This window comes from Odontomachus brunneus, unplaced genomic scaffold, assembly GCF_010583005.1.
Source record: "Odontomachus brunneus isolate Ranch 3 - 2012 unplaced genomic scaffold, Obru_v1 Obru_scaffold_020, whole genome shotgun sequence".
Taxonomy (NCBI): Eukaryota; Metazoa; Arthropoda; class Insecta; order Hymenoptera; family Formicidae; genus Odontomachus; species Odontomachus brunneus.
In genome coordinates this window covers 1,284,026-1,296,878 of record NW_022639470.1, presented here as the reverse complement: position 1 = coordinate 1,296,878, position 12,853 = coordinate 1,284,026, and the positions used below count along the sequence as shown (strand labels likewise).

The 12,853-nt window shown below is 32.2% G+C and overlaps 1 protein-coding gene and 1 non-coding gene across 2 annotated transcripts in view; both read right to left on the bottom strand.

Annotated features, from left to right (window-relative positions):
• LOC116842013 (kynurenine formamidase-like) overlaps positions 1 to 12,853 on the bottom strand; it is a 113,576-nt gene that overhangs the window by 15,735 nt on the left and 84,988 nt on the right. The gene's annotated exons all lie outside the window — the stretch shown is intronic.
• Positions 7,620 to 7,692, bottom strand: Trnar-acg. The gene has a single exon. It is a non-coding gene; the product is annotated as a tRNA-Arg (tRNA).

The following is a 12,853-nucleotide window of genomic DNA, read 5'->3' as shown; positions in this document are numbered from 1 at the left end:
AGCAAGATAGGAAAGAATATATATATATATATATATATATATATATATATATATATTGCTTCGAAATATATATATTTCAGTAAGGCGAGAGAAAATTACGGTACTTTCGATCATTCGGTTCAACTCGCCACTATTCGACTCATATACTTGCTTTGTTTGTATATTAGGTTCTGAAATAGTTTGTATTGAAAAAAGTTGTTTAATCTGTTTGGAAGTTCAGTGTATATCTCATAACATATTAATGAATTATGGTAAATTAACGTAGCAAATTCTTTCAAAAACTTTACTTCAGTTTGCTGTGAGCATCACGACTGCAGCGCGAGCTGATGTAACGGCGAATATATCCGAAGAAATCACGGTGGGATTACCCAAAGTACAGTAATTTTTCCTTACAGCTAATTAGACCTTTCGTAGAAGGTTTGATCCAGATATCCATATCGATATGATCTAATTTGAAAAAGACTTCTCTGGTAAACTATGCTACTTAAAACTGTTGAGTCATAATCACTATATAACATATTTTGTTATGGCAACGGAACTGTACTAATTGTTACGTGGTTTCACGTACAGTCGCCGTGTCTTATGATTTAAATATAAATTACAAAGAGAAAACACGAGAATTTTCTCGTTCATTCTAATAACAAAAACCCTTTCCAACTTTTTTGGCAACTCTACTGACTAAATTGTAAATATAAAAAATAAAAAATGTTATTGAAACGAGTAAGAAATTCTTATTATCTCTTTATATTTAATGTTTAAACGTATCCGTCCGCGCATTATTGAAACCGAAACCCTCGTGAAACCCTCGATTACAACATAGACTTTGTCAGGACCATTTTCCCATGATCCTACCGAAGTTTTGCCCTTCTCCTTTTTCTTTGAGAGAAATTCCACTCGAGAAATAGAGTGACAGCCGAATAGCTCAAAATCCAATGACTTTTAACTCGTACGAATTCTTTCGGTCTAAACTATTGAATGAATATTTTCATTTCATATTGGAGAGTGAAGATAATAAAATTTTTATTACATAAAAGTAGCAAATTAAATAACGTATTAATGACGTCTCTAACGTCAACAAAAAATATGTAATTTGACATCACTTGATATCATCATGTTTACTTAATGTTTGAATTAATGTTTACTTAATGTTTACTTAAAAATGTTTGAATTAAAAATGACTGTCATTAATTCTAATTAAGCTAATCGATGACTAATTGGCAGAATTGATAACAGTAATTTCTAATTATATTATTTTTCGTTTGAAAATGACCAACAAATTAATGCTTCTATGCATATTAGTAGAATAGAGCAGTTAATATTTAATTGATAGCAATTTTAAATATTATATATATTAAATACAAGTTATAAATTTTAAATATATTAAATAAAGAGAGTTAGTATAATTTGGATATTTTTATACTCGAATATGTATACTATAATATAATAAATATCTATACTAGTATAATAAATATCTATAGTATAATAAATATCTATACTAGTATAATAAATATCTATAGTATAATAAATATCTATACTATAGTATAATAAATCATGTGTATGCAATATGTATTCGTTCGTTTTCGATATTGTTAAAAATCGATAATCTGGAAAAATGTTAAATTATTTCATGTATTCGTTTAATTAACTGTTAGACGCAAGTTGCTCAAGTGCAGAAGGCGTATAGACATAAAATAAAGTTTCTCTCGATCCGAGTAGGCGCGAGGCCCTCAAGTTACACGTATACCTGTTAATATATTCGAGTAGCACCCGAAAGATACGAGGATTTAGAGTAAAATTCGAAAGAGACCTGAATATCTGGAAACTTACCTAAAAACGAATATCTGAAAACTTACCTGAATATCTGGATAATCAAAATTAACAATATTAATATTAAATACGATATAAATACATATCAAGAGATAATGAGAATTTCTTACTCGTTTTAACAATATTTTTTATTTTTCATATTTACAATTTAGTCAATAGAGTTGCCAAAAAAGTTGGAAAATAGGGCTTTTGTTATTAGAATGAACGAGAAAATTCTCTTGTTTTCTCTCTGTAATTTATATTTAAAATCATTGTCGGTCAAGTATATTATTTATTTTTTTGTTAACATACATATAATTATTAATTTTTTAAATTTAATTCGACAAAAAATCACATAGCATTGTTTTGGAAATGTTTGCCAATTTATAAAGTTCACTTTAGTCAACTAATAGTAATTCACTCGTATGGATGAATAATCTATTTTACAATTCGAGAATTATACGTTCTTGTGATTTCGAATGACGGTATTTTCATGATTATTTCGAGTGCATTTCTACTTCGTTTTGAGAGAGATCACTCTCCAAGAAATTTACAGAGTAATTTCTCTAAATTTCTTAATGTGAACTTTCACTTGAAAAGTAAAGTGATCACCGAGTTAAATTTTATCACTCAAGTGATAAAATAAATTCCTTATTCCTCTAAATTATCGAGTAACTTTTTCATTCGAAATTGAAGAGAGAATCTATATTCTTCATCATCACAAGAGCATATTCATTCTAGTCGATTGAAACATTCGTTCATATGAAGTCAGAATTCACTCCAAGCTTGTGGATGAAACATTCACTCTTCCAATTTCGAGTAGCAGTATTTTCACTATCAGTGAAAATATTACTATTTTTCATTCGTTTCGAGTGAGCTTCCACTCCAAGAAATTTAGAGAGTACGCCATCGAGTCTCATTTTGCATCATGTATATGTCTCGTAGCTTTGTAACCCGCCAACGCTTGTCCTCGGTGTTACGGCTGGATAGACGGGAAATTTGCATCATGAAGATACGGATATAATCGAACACAAGCACTAAATATGAAGTGTATCCCAAGGTAAAACAACGGTAGGCTTTTACAGCAAGAAAATATATACTGGGCGAAAAATGTTTGGTTTTATAAGTATAAGTATAATTTATAAGTATAATCACATAGAGAAATAATTACTATAAATTATAGTCAAGGAAACCGTTTGTTATTAAATTTAATTATAATATTAATGATAATAACTTCATACATGTGTTACTATTACTAACTTCGTGTTAGATCAAATATATGAACAACTAAAAGATATGATTGAGGCTAAAAATAACTATAATTTTAATTAGATAAACTATGTTTTTTCCTCAGTGTACTTATCAAATTTTCGCCTTTGAGAGCGAGATAGCGTGATGCAACAAAGTTGAACGAATGATAAAGCTGCGCATATATAATGTCCGGTAATCTCATAAAATGTACGTTACGTAGACTCGCGATAAAATCGCCAAAGGTGAGAATTTTACAACGAGCGACAACGAGCGACCCGAGTCGCGCATTGAGAACCACTGCGACGATACAATGTGTGGCGGACGTAACGAATAAGAGAGTGACGTACTTTATTGCATACCAAAATGCTAATACAATTTTCTTCGGCGCGTATACGTATACGCCGCGCGTTATTCGTTTTATCGGACGGTCCTGCACGAAGCGTACGCGTCTCATTGTGCGGAGGTAACGAGAGAAGACCACGGGGAGAGATCGTGAGGTTGCGGAGGTGGAAAACCAGAAAAACCGGCCCTCTTCTTTCTTTCTCTCTTACCTTTCTCTCCGTCCGACCTTCACGCACGTCGTTCTTCCTCTCGACCGACAGAAGGAAGGGGAGGACGAGACACATGGAGAGAGAGAGAGAGGGGAAGAGAGAGAAAGGAAGAGAGAGAGAGGGGGGGAGAGAGAGAGAGAGAGAGAGAGAGAGAGAGAGAGAGAGAGAGAGAGGGCAAGTAGGGAAAGAGAAAGAAAAGTTACTACAGGTACCCGCACCAGCTGATGTATCGAGAATCGTGCCGTGTCGACGCCTATCCGCAGAGCGCAGGTAAGAGAAACCCGTGTGGCGGTGAAAAATTCTTAAGCTGATTCATAGGAATGCTCGACGGGCCGTCGCCACGACGACGCGTGGTCGCGTTACCAAAAATCCATCCGAATGATCCATCTTCCATTCCATTCAGGAATATTTCAATCCGAGACGACGACAGAAATCATGAGTATTGCCGCGATAACGCATCGCGAGAACGAAATTCTCCCAAAGTATATTCATAAAAATATCTCGTGTGTGGAATAAGCGATGACGACGTCGCGGGGATACGTAATGTTACCGGGTGCAAAGAACGAGGATGTGTGAGTCGCGTGAAATTCAATCGCATGATTTTTATGGTCGAGATGTACGTGCGTGCGTGTGTGCGTGTGTGTGTGTGTGTGTGTGTGTGTGTGTGTGTGTGTGTGTGTGTGTGTGTGAAAGAAGGGTTGCAACACTTTCACCTCGGAACACTTGAACTGCAGAACACATTCAGTAATTTTCAACAGGAAAATTTCCTTTCTAAATTTCTTGGAATCTTACTCAAAATTAAAAGTGGCAATATATATTTTAATTCGTAGTGGTAGTAAAAATACTGCCGCTCGAAACTGCAAGTTATATATTCACTCGACGATTCAGAGTATGTATTCTGTATGAGTGAAAAATCACTCAAATTCGAGTGATTCGGTCACTCTACAATTCCTGTGAATTTCTTGGAGTAGAATCTTCACTCAAAACAGATAAAAAATGGCAATATTTTCACTCGAAGTAAAAGTAACACTCAAATCGTCTACTCAAGCTTGAAGTGACTTTTGATTCCATATAAGTGAATGTTATAATCAATTAGACCATACAGATATGTATGTTTATAGATTAGTTTTAATCGATTAAAATATATGTTATCTTGTGACAATAGAATGTATCAGATAGGATATATCAGATTTCATATCTTCAATATCAAATAAAAACATTCACTTGAGAATTCAAAGTAGAGAATTCACTCTATATAAGTAAAAAATCGTACAAAAAAACAAAAGTAAAAATTCACTCAACGACTTAAAGTAGAGAATTCTACCTCCTATATGAATCTATATAGATTTATATGAATCTATATGAAGAGAAAAAGTCACTCGAAAAAAAGTAAAAACAAAAATTTAAGTGATTCTGTGGTCACTCTACTTTTTGAGTAAAATTTTGCTTCAAGAAGTTTAAAAAAAATATAACGAATAAAAATAAATGGATTCTCAGATATTAGTTAACAAGTAAATAAATATAATGACGCTTTTATTGGCTGCAAAAAAATTATCTCCTGGGAACGATCGAAAAAAAAAACTAATTTTGCTATTAGATACTTATTGCAAAAAAGTATCGCAACTTTTGTTGACTATATTTTTGTTCGCAAACTAAATCCATGAAAATAAATATAGTGTATTGTTCGTTTCGAAATTATACGAGAGAAAAAATTAATTAAAAATTAATACCTTATGTTTATATAAAATTCATATACATGGATTGTAATAAATTATTAATAAAAAATTATAAATTAATTGAAAATGAATACCTTATATAACACCTACAATACTTACAATATATTTATGTCGAGGCAAATAATGGAGAAAATGAAATCAAAAGATAAAAACAGAAGTATATATAATTACAAAAGTCAAATCTTTAATTTCAAATAACATAAGAGAGAATAACGTAACGACTTAGAGTATCCTAATCATCGCTTCGTTCTGCCACCACAGAGACGACTTCATTCTCCATTCGAAGGCAACTCTCGGTGGTTCTTCAGGCGGTACGTTAGGAATGCCAGCAAGATCGCCGACCTCGAATTTTGAGAGGGGACGACAGTCCTGGCAGTTGTATCGTAAATCCTGATTAGATTAACACCACAAACTTTACGGATGGAAGCTCCTACAGTTTCTCTCGAGAAATATATATGCATTTATGAAAAGTGAAATTGAAACCGGAGAACAGTAAAGATAATGTCACTTAAAATGCCCAAAATTATCTCTCTAATTCGAGTTGTGTATGTGTATACACAATTTTTCAAGCTCATTTTAGCTTACGATAATCATAAAATGCACAAATATATATCGTAGATATAATAATTCTGTGTTCATTTTACTATAATTCGCATGTTTAGAATAACTAAAATATAAGTATATCTAGAATATACAAAAAGTCTGGAATAAAAATACGTTTGAAGGCAAAAATAGCTACAAAATATAGTGAGATTATAGTTACTTCAACCATTCTTTTCTCTTAGTGATAAAAATGTCAGAGAGATTCTTCGGGTTTGATTTCGTCGACAAAATCAACTTCCTGCTAACATCATAGAACAGTTTCTTGGACTCTCTATTTCCTACTTGTCCATAACGGAGCGACGTTGATTGCATAGCAAAAGGACTTTCCTTCGTTAATGCGGAGGACACGAAGGCGTATTACACATCGAAATAGCCGGCGGATTCTTGCGGCTCGCCTTGATGGCCCTTCTCGGCTTACACGCGCCTTACTATCGGGCCCTCGCGTGCAGCGAGGAATCAACGGCGATGGGTTAATTTATTTGACCCACCGGAGTGTGCTCGCTGCAATTAGTGCTGAGCGCGACGTTGAATGGATATCCTATTTCACGTACTGTGTCCGCGATAGCAGCAGAAGTATGCGCGCGGCCGTGACACTACATGCTATATAAAGCAAAAGCAGATGAGATAGAATCCTCTTTTAACTCGACCTGTATATGTAAGCATAGTGGAAGATAACAGAAGAATTGTTTAGATAAAACAATCGTGGAAATATAATGAATTCACGAAGATACGGATAGAGACTTCCGCTCGTGTCAATTATACTTTCAGATAAAAGGTCTTAGAAAGATGTTAAAAAGGGAAACATCGCAAAATACTCAAAATAATTAAACTAATGAAAGATGGCGAATAAAAAATAAAAGATTTTGAGATCTCTCTTCAAATATCAAAGAGAGTCATTATGGCAATTTTGTGTTCATATAAAAATAGTAAAAATTTGGCGAACGGTGAACAGAAACTATACTAATTATGAAGAGCGTACGTTGTTTTTTTTTACGAGTTACTGGTTAGCCCTTGGATCAATAAAATAACGGAAGTATACGATTCATGGTTCGCATATTTATACGATGAATACTTGAGTCGTGAGAAACGTGAGTAAACGCTGATTTGATCCGTGGTTCTCCTACGTAAACAAGAGAATTGCGAAATAGAAGAGAATAACGTGAGTGTATATATAAAGTACACTGTACATTACATTCTAATATTTGCGATGTTAGAAATAAAGAAAAAAACTTTTATTGGTTTATAAGCGAAAGAATTAAATATATCGATAATAACTATAAAATTTAATTTTACAGTATTTTGAATAATAATCAATAAGATATTTGTGAAATTAGTTATTATTTTTTCTTTCTTATTTTTTTTATTATTTTGTATTTATCTGTTATCTTTTGATTTTTCACGTTATTTTTCGTTATTTTTTTTACATATTATATCTGTTATTAGAATTATTATAAAACTCTGTTTAGATATAAGTCGTATATGTAACAATAAGATAAGAGATAACATCTCAAAGCGATAATAAAAACATTATTGATCTATATTTTCTTTAAAGACCTTAGTTACGTTTGGCCTAAGATGTATTTCGTTTTATTCATTTAACAATAAAATTGATAATTTCTATTAAATTATTTTTCCATTATATTTAAAAAATAAAAATAAAAATCAAAGCCTTCGATCCTGCCAGGATTCGAACCTGGAATCTTCTGATCCGTAGTCAGACGCGTTATCCGTTGCGCCACAGGACCGTCCTTGAATATCTCACCTTTGTAAGATGTAGAAATAGAATACACAGGCAACATTCTTAATCTATGTGAGATTATTGTCGACATCCTGTCAAATATAATAAAATCAAATATAAAATCTAACAACGTTACTTTATCTGAGACACGTTCTATTGGATTTTATTTGCATCAGATCGCATATATGGTGTTTGCAAAGTTGCTAGTATACATCTGCAGTCGGTTACAAAACTGTTTAGTACAATAAATTGAAAATAGTACAATAAAGTTGAAAGCTTATCAAACTGTCTAAATTGAGGATCATTACTGCATGTATGAGTATGTGTGAGTGCATGAAATTATCTTAATCATATTATTAGTTATTATTAATATTATTATTTATTATTATTTAGTGTTCTTAATATTATTATTATTGCGTAAGTGCGTTGGTAATGACTTTCAACTTGGACAGTTTGGTGAACTACCAACACTTCATTGTGTCTAAACCGTTTTCCAACCAACTGTACACAATGAAATGCTTAGATCGTGATTCAACTTTCTTCCATGTTGTATCACGATCACAAGCTACCTCAAGCTACCCGGCAAGTAATAGTCGATGGTTATTCTTACGAATCTAAAACTTTTCCAGCAGAGGCACGGATACTTATGTTAACTTATGATAACAACTGTATTGTTTCATAGAGCACTTCTGTTGCACTCTCCCTCTTCTTCTTCTTCTTTTTGTCTTCTCTTTAAATCTACTTTAAAATCTACGTGTAAAATATTTCACAACGAAATCCCTAATTCAGTATTCTTCAATATTCTAACGTTTTAATCGTTTTATCCCGAGGAAGAAAGTAACCGGATGCTCCACGAGTGTCATATTTTAGCTAATTACGTGTGATATCGTGAGTAAGGCTGCGTATAAACCGAGTGAACGTTCGTATCACATACAAGAAGAAAAATTTCAGACCGGGTATTTAAGTGGAGACCAGACGAAAAATTTGCTGACGAGGAAAGATATCTCTGTTTACTATGTAAACATTAGTCTGAATATTCAGCTGTAAAACTCGGTTGAGATAACTGAGAACAATTGGCTAAGTATAAATCTCCTACAAAAATCTTTTTGTTCTTACAACTGAGTTTTTAATCTGGCCCCTAAGTAACAGAAAATTTATACTACAGAGTTGTTTTTTAAACAACTGTGTAGTAATAATCGTAATAAGATGGCGTTCTTTTTATCTTTTTCGTAAGATTCTGTACACCAAGTGAGACGTTGTAGGGCTGTAATTGTCTGGATCGTATGGCACGGGATGTGATTTATCTTATCTCAAATTTTCATCAGATGATTATCATCACCTTGTCTTCTGGATATCATAGTACCGATCAAATAAACATTGATCAAATAAAAATCATAGATTGTCGCAGCGTAATATATTAGACTACATAGAAACAAGTGAGTCATTTAATATAAGATAACTCTTATCATATTGTTTTCTACCTATGACGACTATCGCGTTTTCAATAAATTTTTATTATTTTTATAATAACGTCAAATATTACCGAATAATAATATCTCCTATGCCTAATATAAAAGTTAAAGGGTAATTTGTCACAAGGAATTTTTAATACGTTTCTTATAGATTTTTGTGCGTAGAATCCCTGAAAATGAGCTCAGAATTTTTCCGTTCACCTACAGTTTTTTGTTACAATTATCTGAGGTTTAATATATTACTATATTCTGCATAAATATATGCACTATACATTATATTAATATATTGTGCATACAAAGAGAATTTTCTAGTAAAGATTATTACAGAATTTTGAATAAATTGACATTCTGCAGTAATTTATTATCCTCTCATTTTATAAGTTTTATTTACATTTTATTTATATTTAGTTTTATTTATTTATATTTTAAGGATAAAATGTGCTACTAAAAAATTTGCTATATTTCTAGCGAAATTTCCTATATTTTTTGACAAAATAGACTGATAAATCTGAGACTGATAGTCTACTTTTGCACTACTAGAACACACTAAAAACACAGTAAAAACGAAAAAAAATTATATAAAAAAATTACAATATTCTCCCTTCATGTATATGGAACATTCCATGCAATTCACAATATGATTTAATTTAAAAATTGTTATATTGAAGTACTATCAGTATCAACAAAAAAAATCAGTATCAAAATATTTTCCATAAAAAGTCCCTCCACTATATTTTCCTATAAAAATTCGTTAAGGTTCGATTTTTTTTTACGTGAGTTTTCTGTAATTAAGCACAAAATATAATCAAAACTGATATATTTTTTTATTCTTAAAAGAAGCATATTACAAACCAAATACCGCAGAAAATCATTAGTTATTATATTTCAATTAATGAAACTGCGTTTGTATATATGTAGAGAAAATCAATTTTTTTAAACTTAAAAATTACATTCGGGGAAAATTCGGGCAAACAGAAAACATTTGTTAGTTTTAACGTAATTTTTTCAACATAAATTAAATTAAATAAAACAATTTATTTCAACATAAAAAATATTATATCGCATAATGTAATCTATGTGACAGAAAAAAGTTTTTTCTGTCACATGAATTTTTTATAGATATAATTAGATATAGAATATGAGAAAATATTGTGATAAAAATTATAACAAAATTTTTGTAATCTTGGAATACAGTATTATGGCCGGAAATTAAATATTTGTTTAAAAATGTTACGCACGTTTGATTTGTTTGCAAATTGTTGTAATTATTTGAGTGCTTTTTATATCAGTTGATGTAAAAAATATATTCAGTAAATCGTCTAAAATTTGTTATTCTTATAATAATTTATATTTTACTTGCAGTATACTCCAGCTTTAAAGTATACAACAATTAAACAATTAAAGTATAAACAACAACAAAAATAATTTTGAAACTGTAAAAAATATAATTTTGACGTAAGTTTTACTACAATACTCTGTAGAGAGATAAGAGTTCACGCAAACGGATAACAAATTAATGGATAACAATGGTCAATTGTACGATTGAGCGAGGTGTCCAGGCAATACTGCGCAAACTGCGGCAATTTAACTAGGAGAAACGTGCACTTTTCGTCACGGCAGCAATGCTTTTTCATTCTCTCGAAGCTTCGGAAATTCTCACCGGGCCAAAAAGCAACCGGTTTCGTCCGCTGCATCCCGTTGTTCCTTTGTGCCGGTAGGGTTAAAGATCCTTTTCCAAGCGGCGATTGTCTGATTCATCCGAAACCTTTCTCTTTCTCCGAGAAGTAGTCAGGTATAGTCCCGCTGCTGCCTGGACAGAAGATAACGAGACGACTTGGCGCGTCGTGCCGACCGAAACAGCTGGCCGCTGCAATAAGCATCCCGTGTTTCGCCGACGAAGAGTCAGAAATACGATCGAGCGTGATAACAGCGTTATCCAGCTGCTGACGTTGTCCGAAAATGACGATACAACAACACGATGTCTCGCGTATTCCTATCCGTCGCTTTGTCTCCGATTGCTTAAACGGTAATCCGTTCTATATATGTGTGCATTTCGCGAGAACGATTAATCAGCGGAGAAGCGTAGGACTCGTTATCGTGGTTTTATATTTAGAACGCCCTATGACATAGAAATTATGGATGATATTTCTCGCGGTGAGTAGGACGAATAATTGCCACAGTTGTTTGCGCGATGACAACTGAAATCTTCGTGTGTGTTCCTCGATTCCGACTAAAATCCGATTTCAATGGAATTTTTCAGATTTTCCTCTGTCGAACTTCTAATCTTAAACTGGGATGCGTTCCAAAATTCAACTTTGATTATCATAGTTCTGTAGTTCATGTTATGTATACTATAGAAAATGGTAATCAAAGTTGAATTTTGGAATACAGAGAAGAAACATCTAATGGAACGACTGAAATCGACCGCTTTTTAGCTTTCTGGAATTCTCGAAATTTCGAGAACGTGAAAAAGCGTCATGTCGAAAATTGCATGTTTCTGTGACTTTAATTGCTCACGCAAATTTTGATCAAATTTCAATTTTGATTCAATAGAAGAATTTCAATTGAATTTTTCAATTATAATCGAAGAATTTCTGTTGAATTCTTCCTTTTCTTTCTTTTTAAAAAGCATTTCGAAATTCATCGATTTCAATTCTATTTTATCAATAGAAAAACATCGTAGTAGATATCATATCTTTTTATTCCTGGATTGACAATATTAGTTTTTTGACACACACTTCGAATAATAATTTAATAAAAACAATTATTCAGTATTATTTTATTTTCCTTCTATATTATTAAATTTAAGGCACAGTCAGAGAAAGGGCCATGATGATAGTAACTATACGAGTTTTATATGTAAAATTAATGTATATAGTTTAATAAATTATTTTGCAGTTATTATAACAGAATGATTACAAGGACTATATAATAACTGTGTAGTTCCCGCAACTATTCAGCTTTAGTACCAATAACTACAAAATAGTTTATTAAAATATATACATTAATTCTATGTACAAAATTCGTACAGTTTATTCTATTTCTTGACACATTCTAAACAAGATCGGATAAATAGAGCAAAGTTCATAGTTGCATAAAATAAGGTGAGTAAAAAGTCGATTTCTGTTCAAGAAGTAAATTGTAAGTGAAAGAAATAGTGTTTTTGTAGATTTCAACCTTTTCTGAATACCATATAACTATTAAAAAGTTAGTAATGTTTCGGGAACACTTTAAGAATTGAGCAACATGATGCATAGAAATTCGATTGAAACCACCGCAAAACACATTCTGTGAATTATTATGAATAATTATTATGAATAATTATTGAAAGGCGGGGAAAGAAAGAGTGTGTTGTATGCGTATGGTGAGTAAGGGAAGATGTAAACAACTGTGGGGGAAAGGCACTTGGGTGAGTTACATAAAGTCGGATTAAAGGAACTACTACAAAAATGCATCCAGTGAGACAAAAAACGTGTATTTGGAGAGAGGGAATAAAAAGCATTGTGTGTCTATATGTTTGTGATAAGAAAGTTGTGTGTGGACCTGAATAGAAGAGTTAGATTGAGTTTAATAAGGTCGGATTAATAGAGCTGCTTCAGATCTTTACTTTAAATCTTTTAACATTACTGTACAAGAGAAGGACTAAACTCTCTCTCTCTCTCTCTCTCTCTCTCTCTCTCTCTCTCTCTCTCTCTC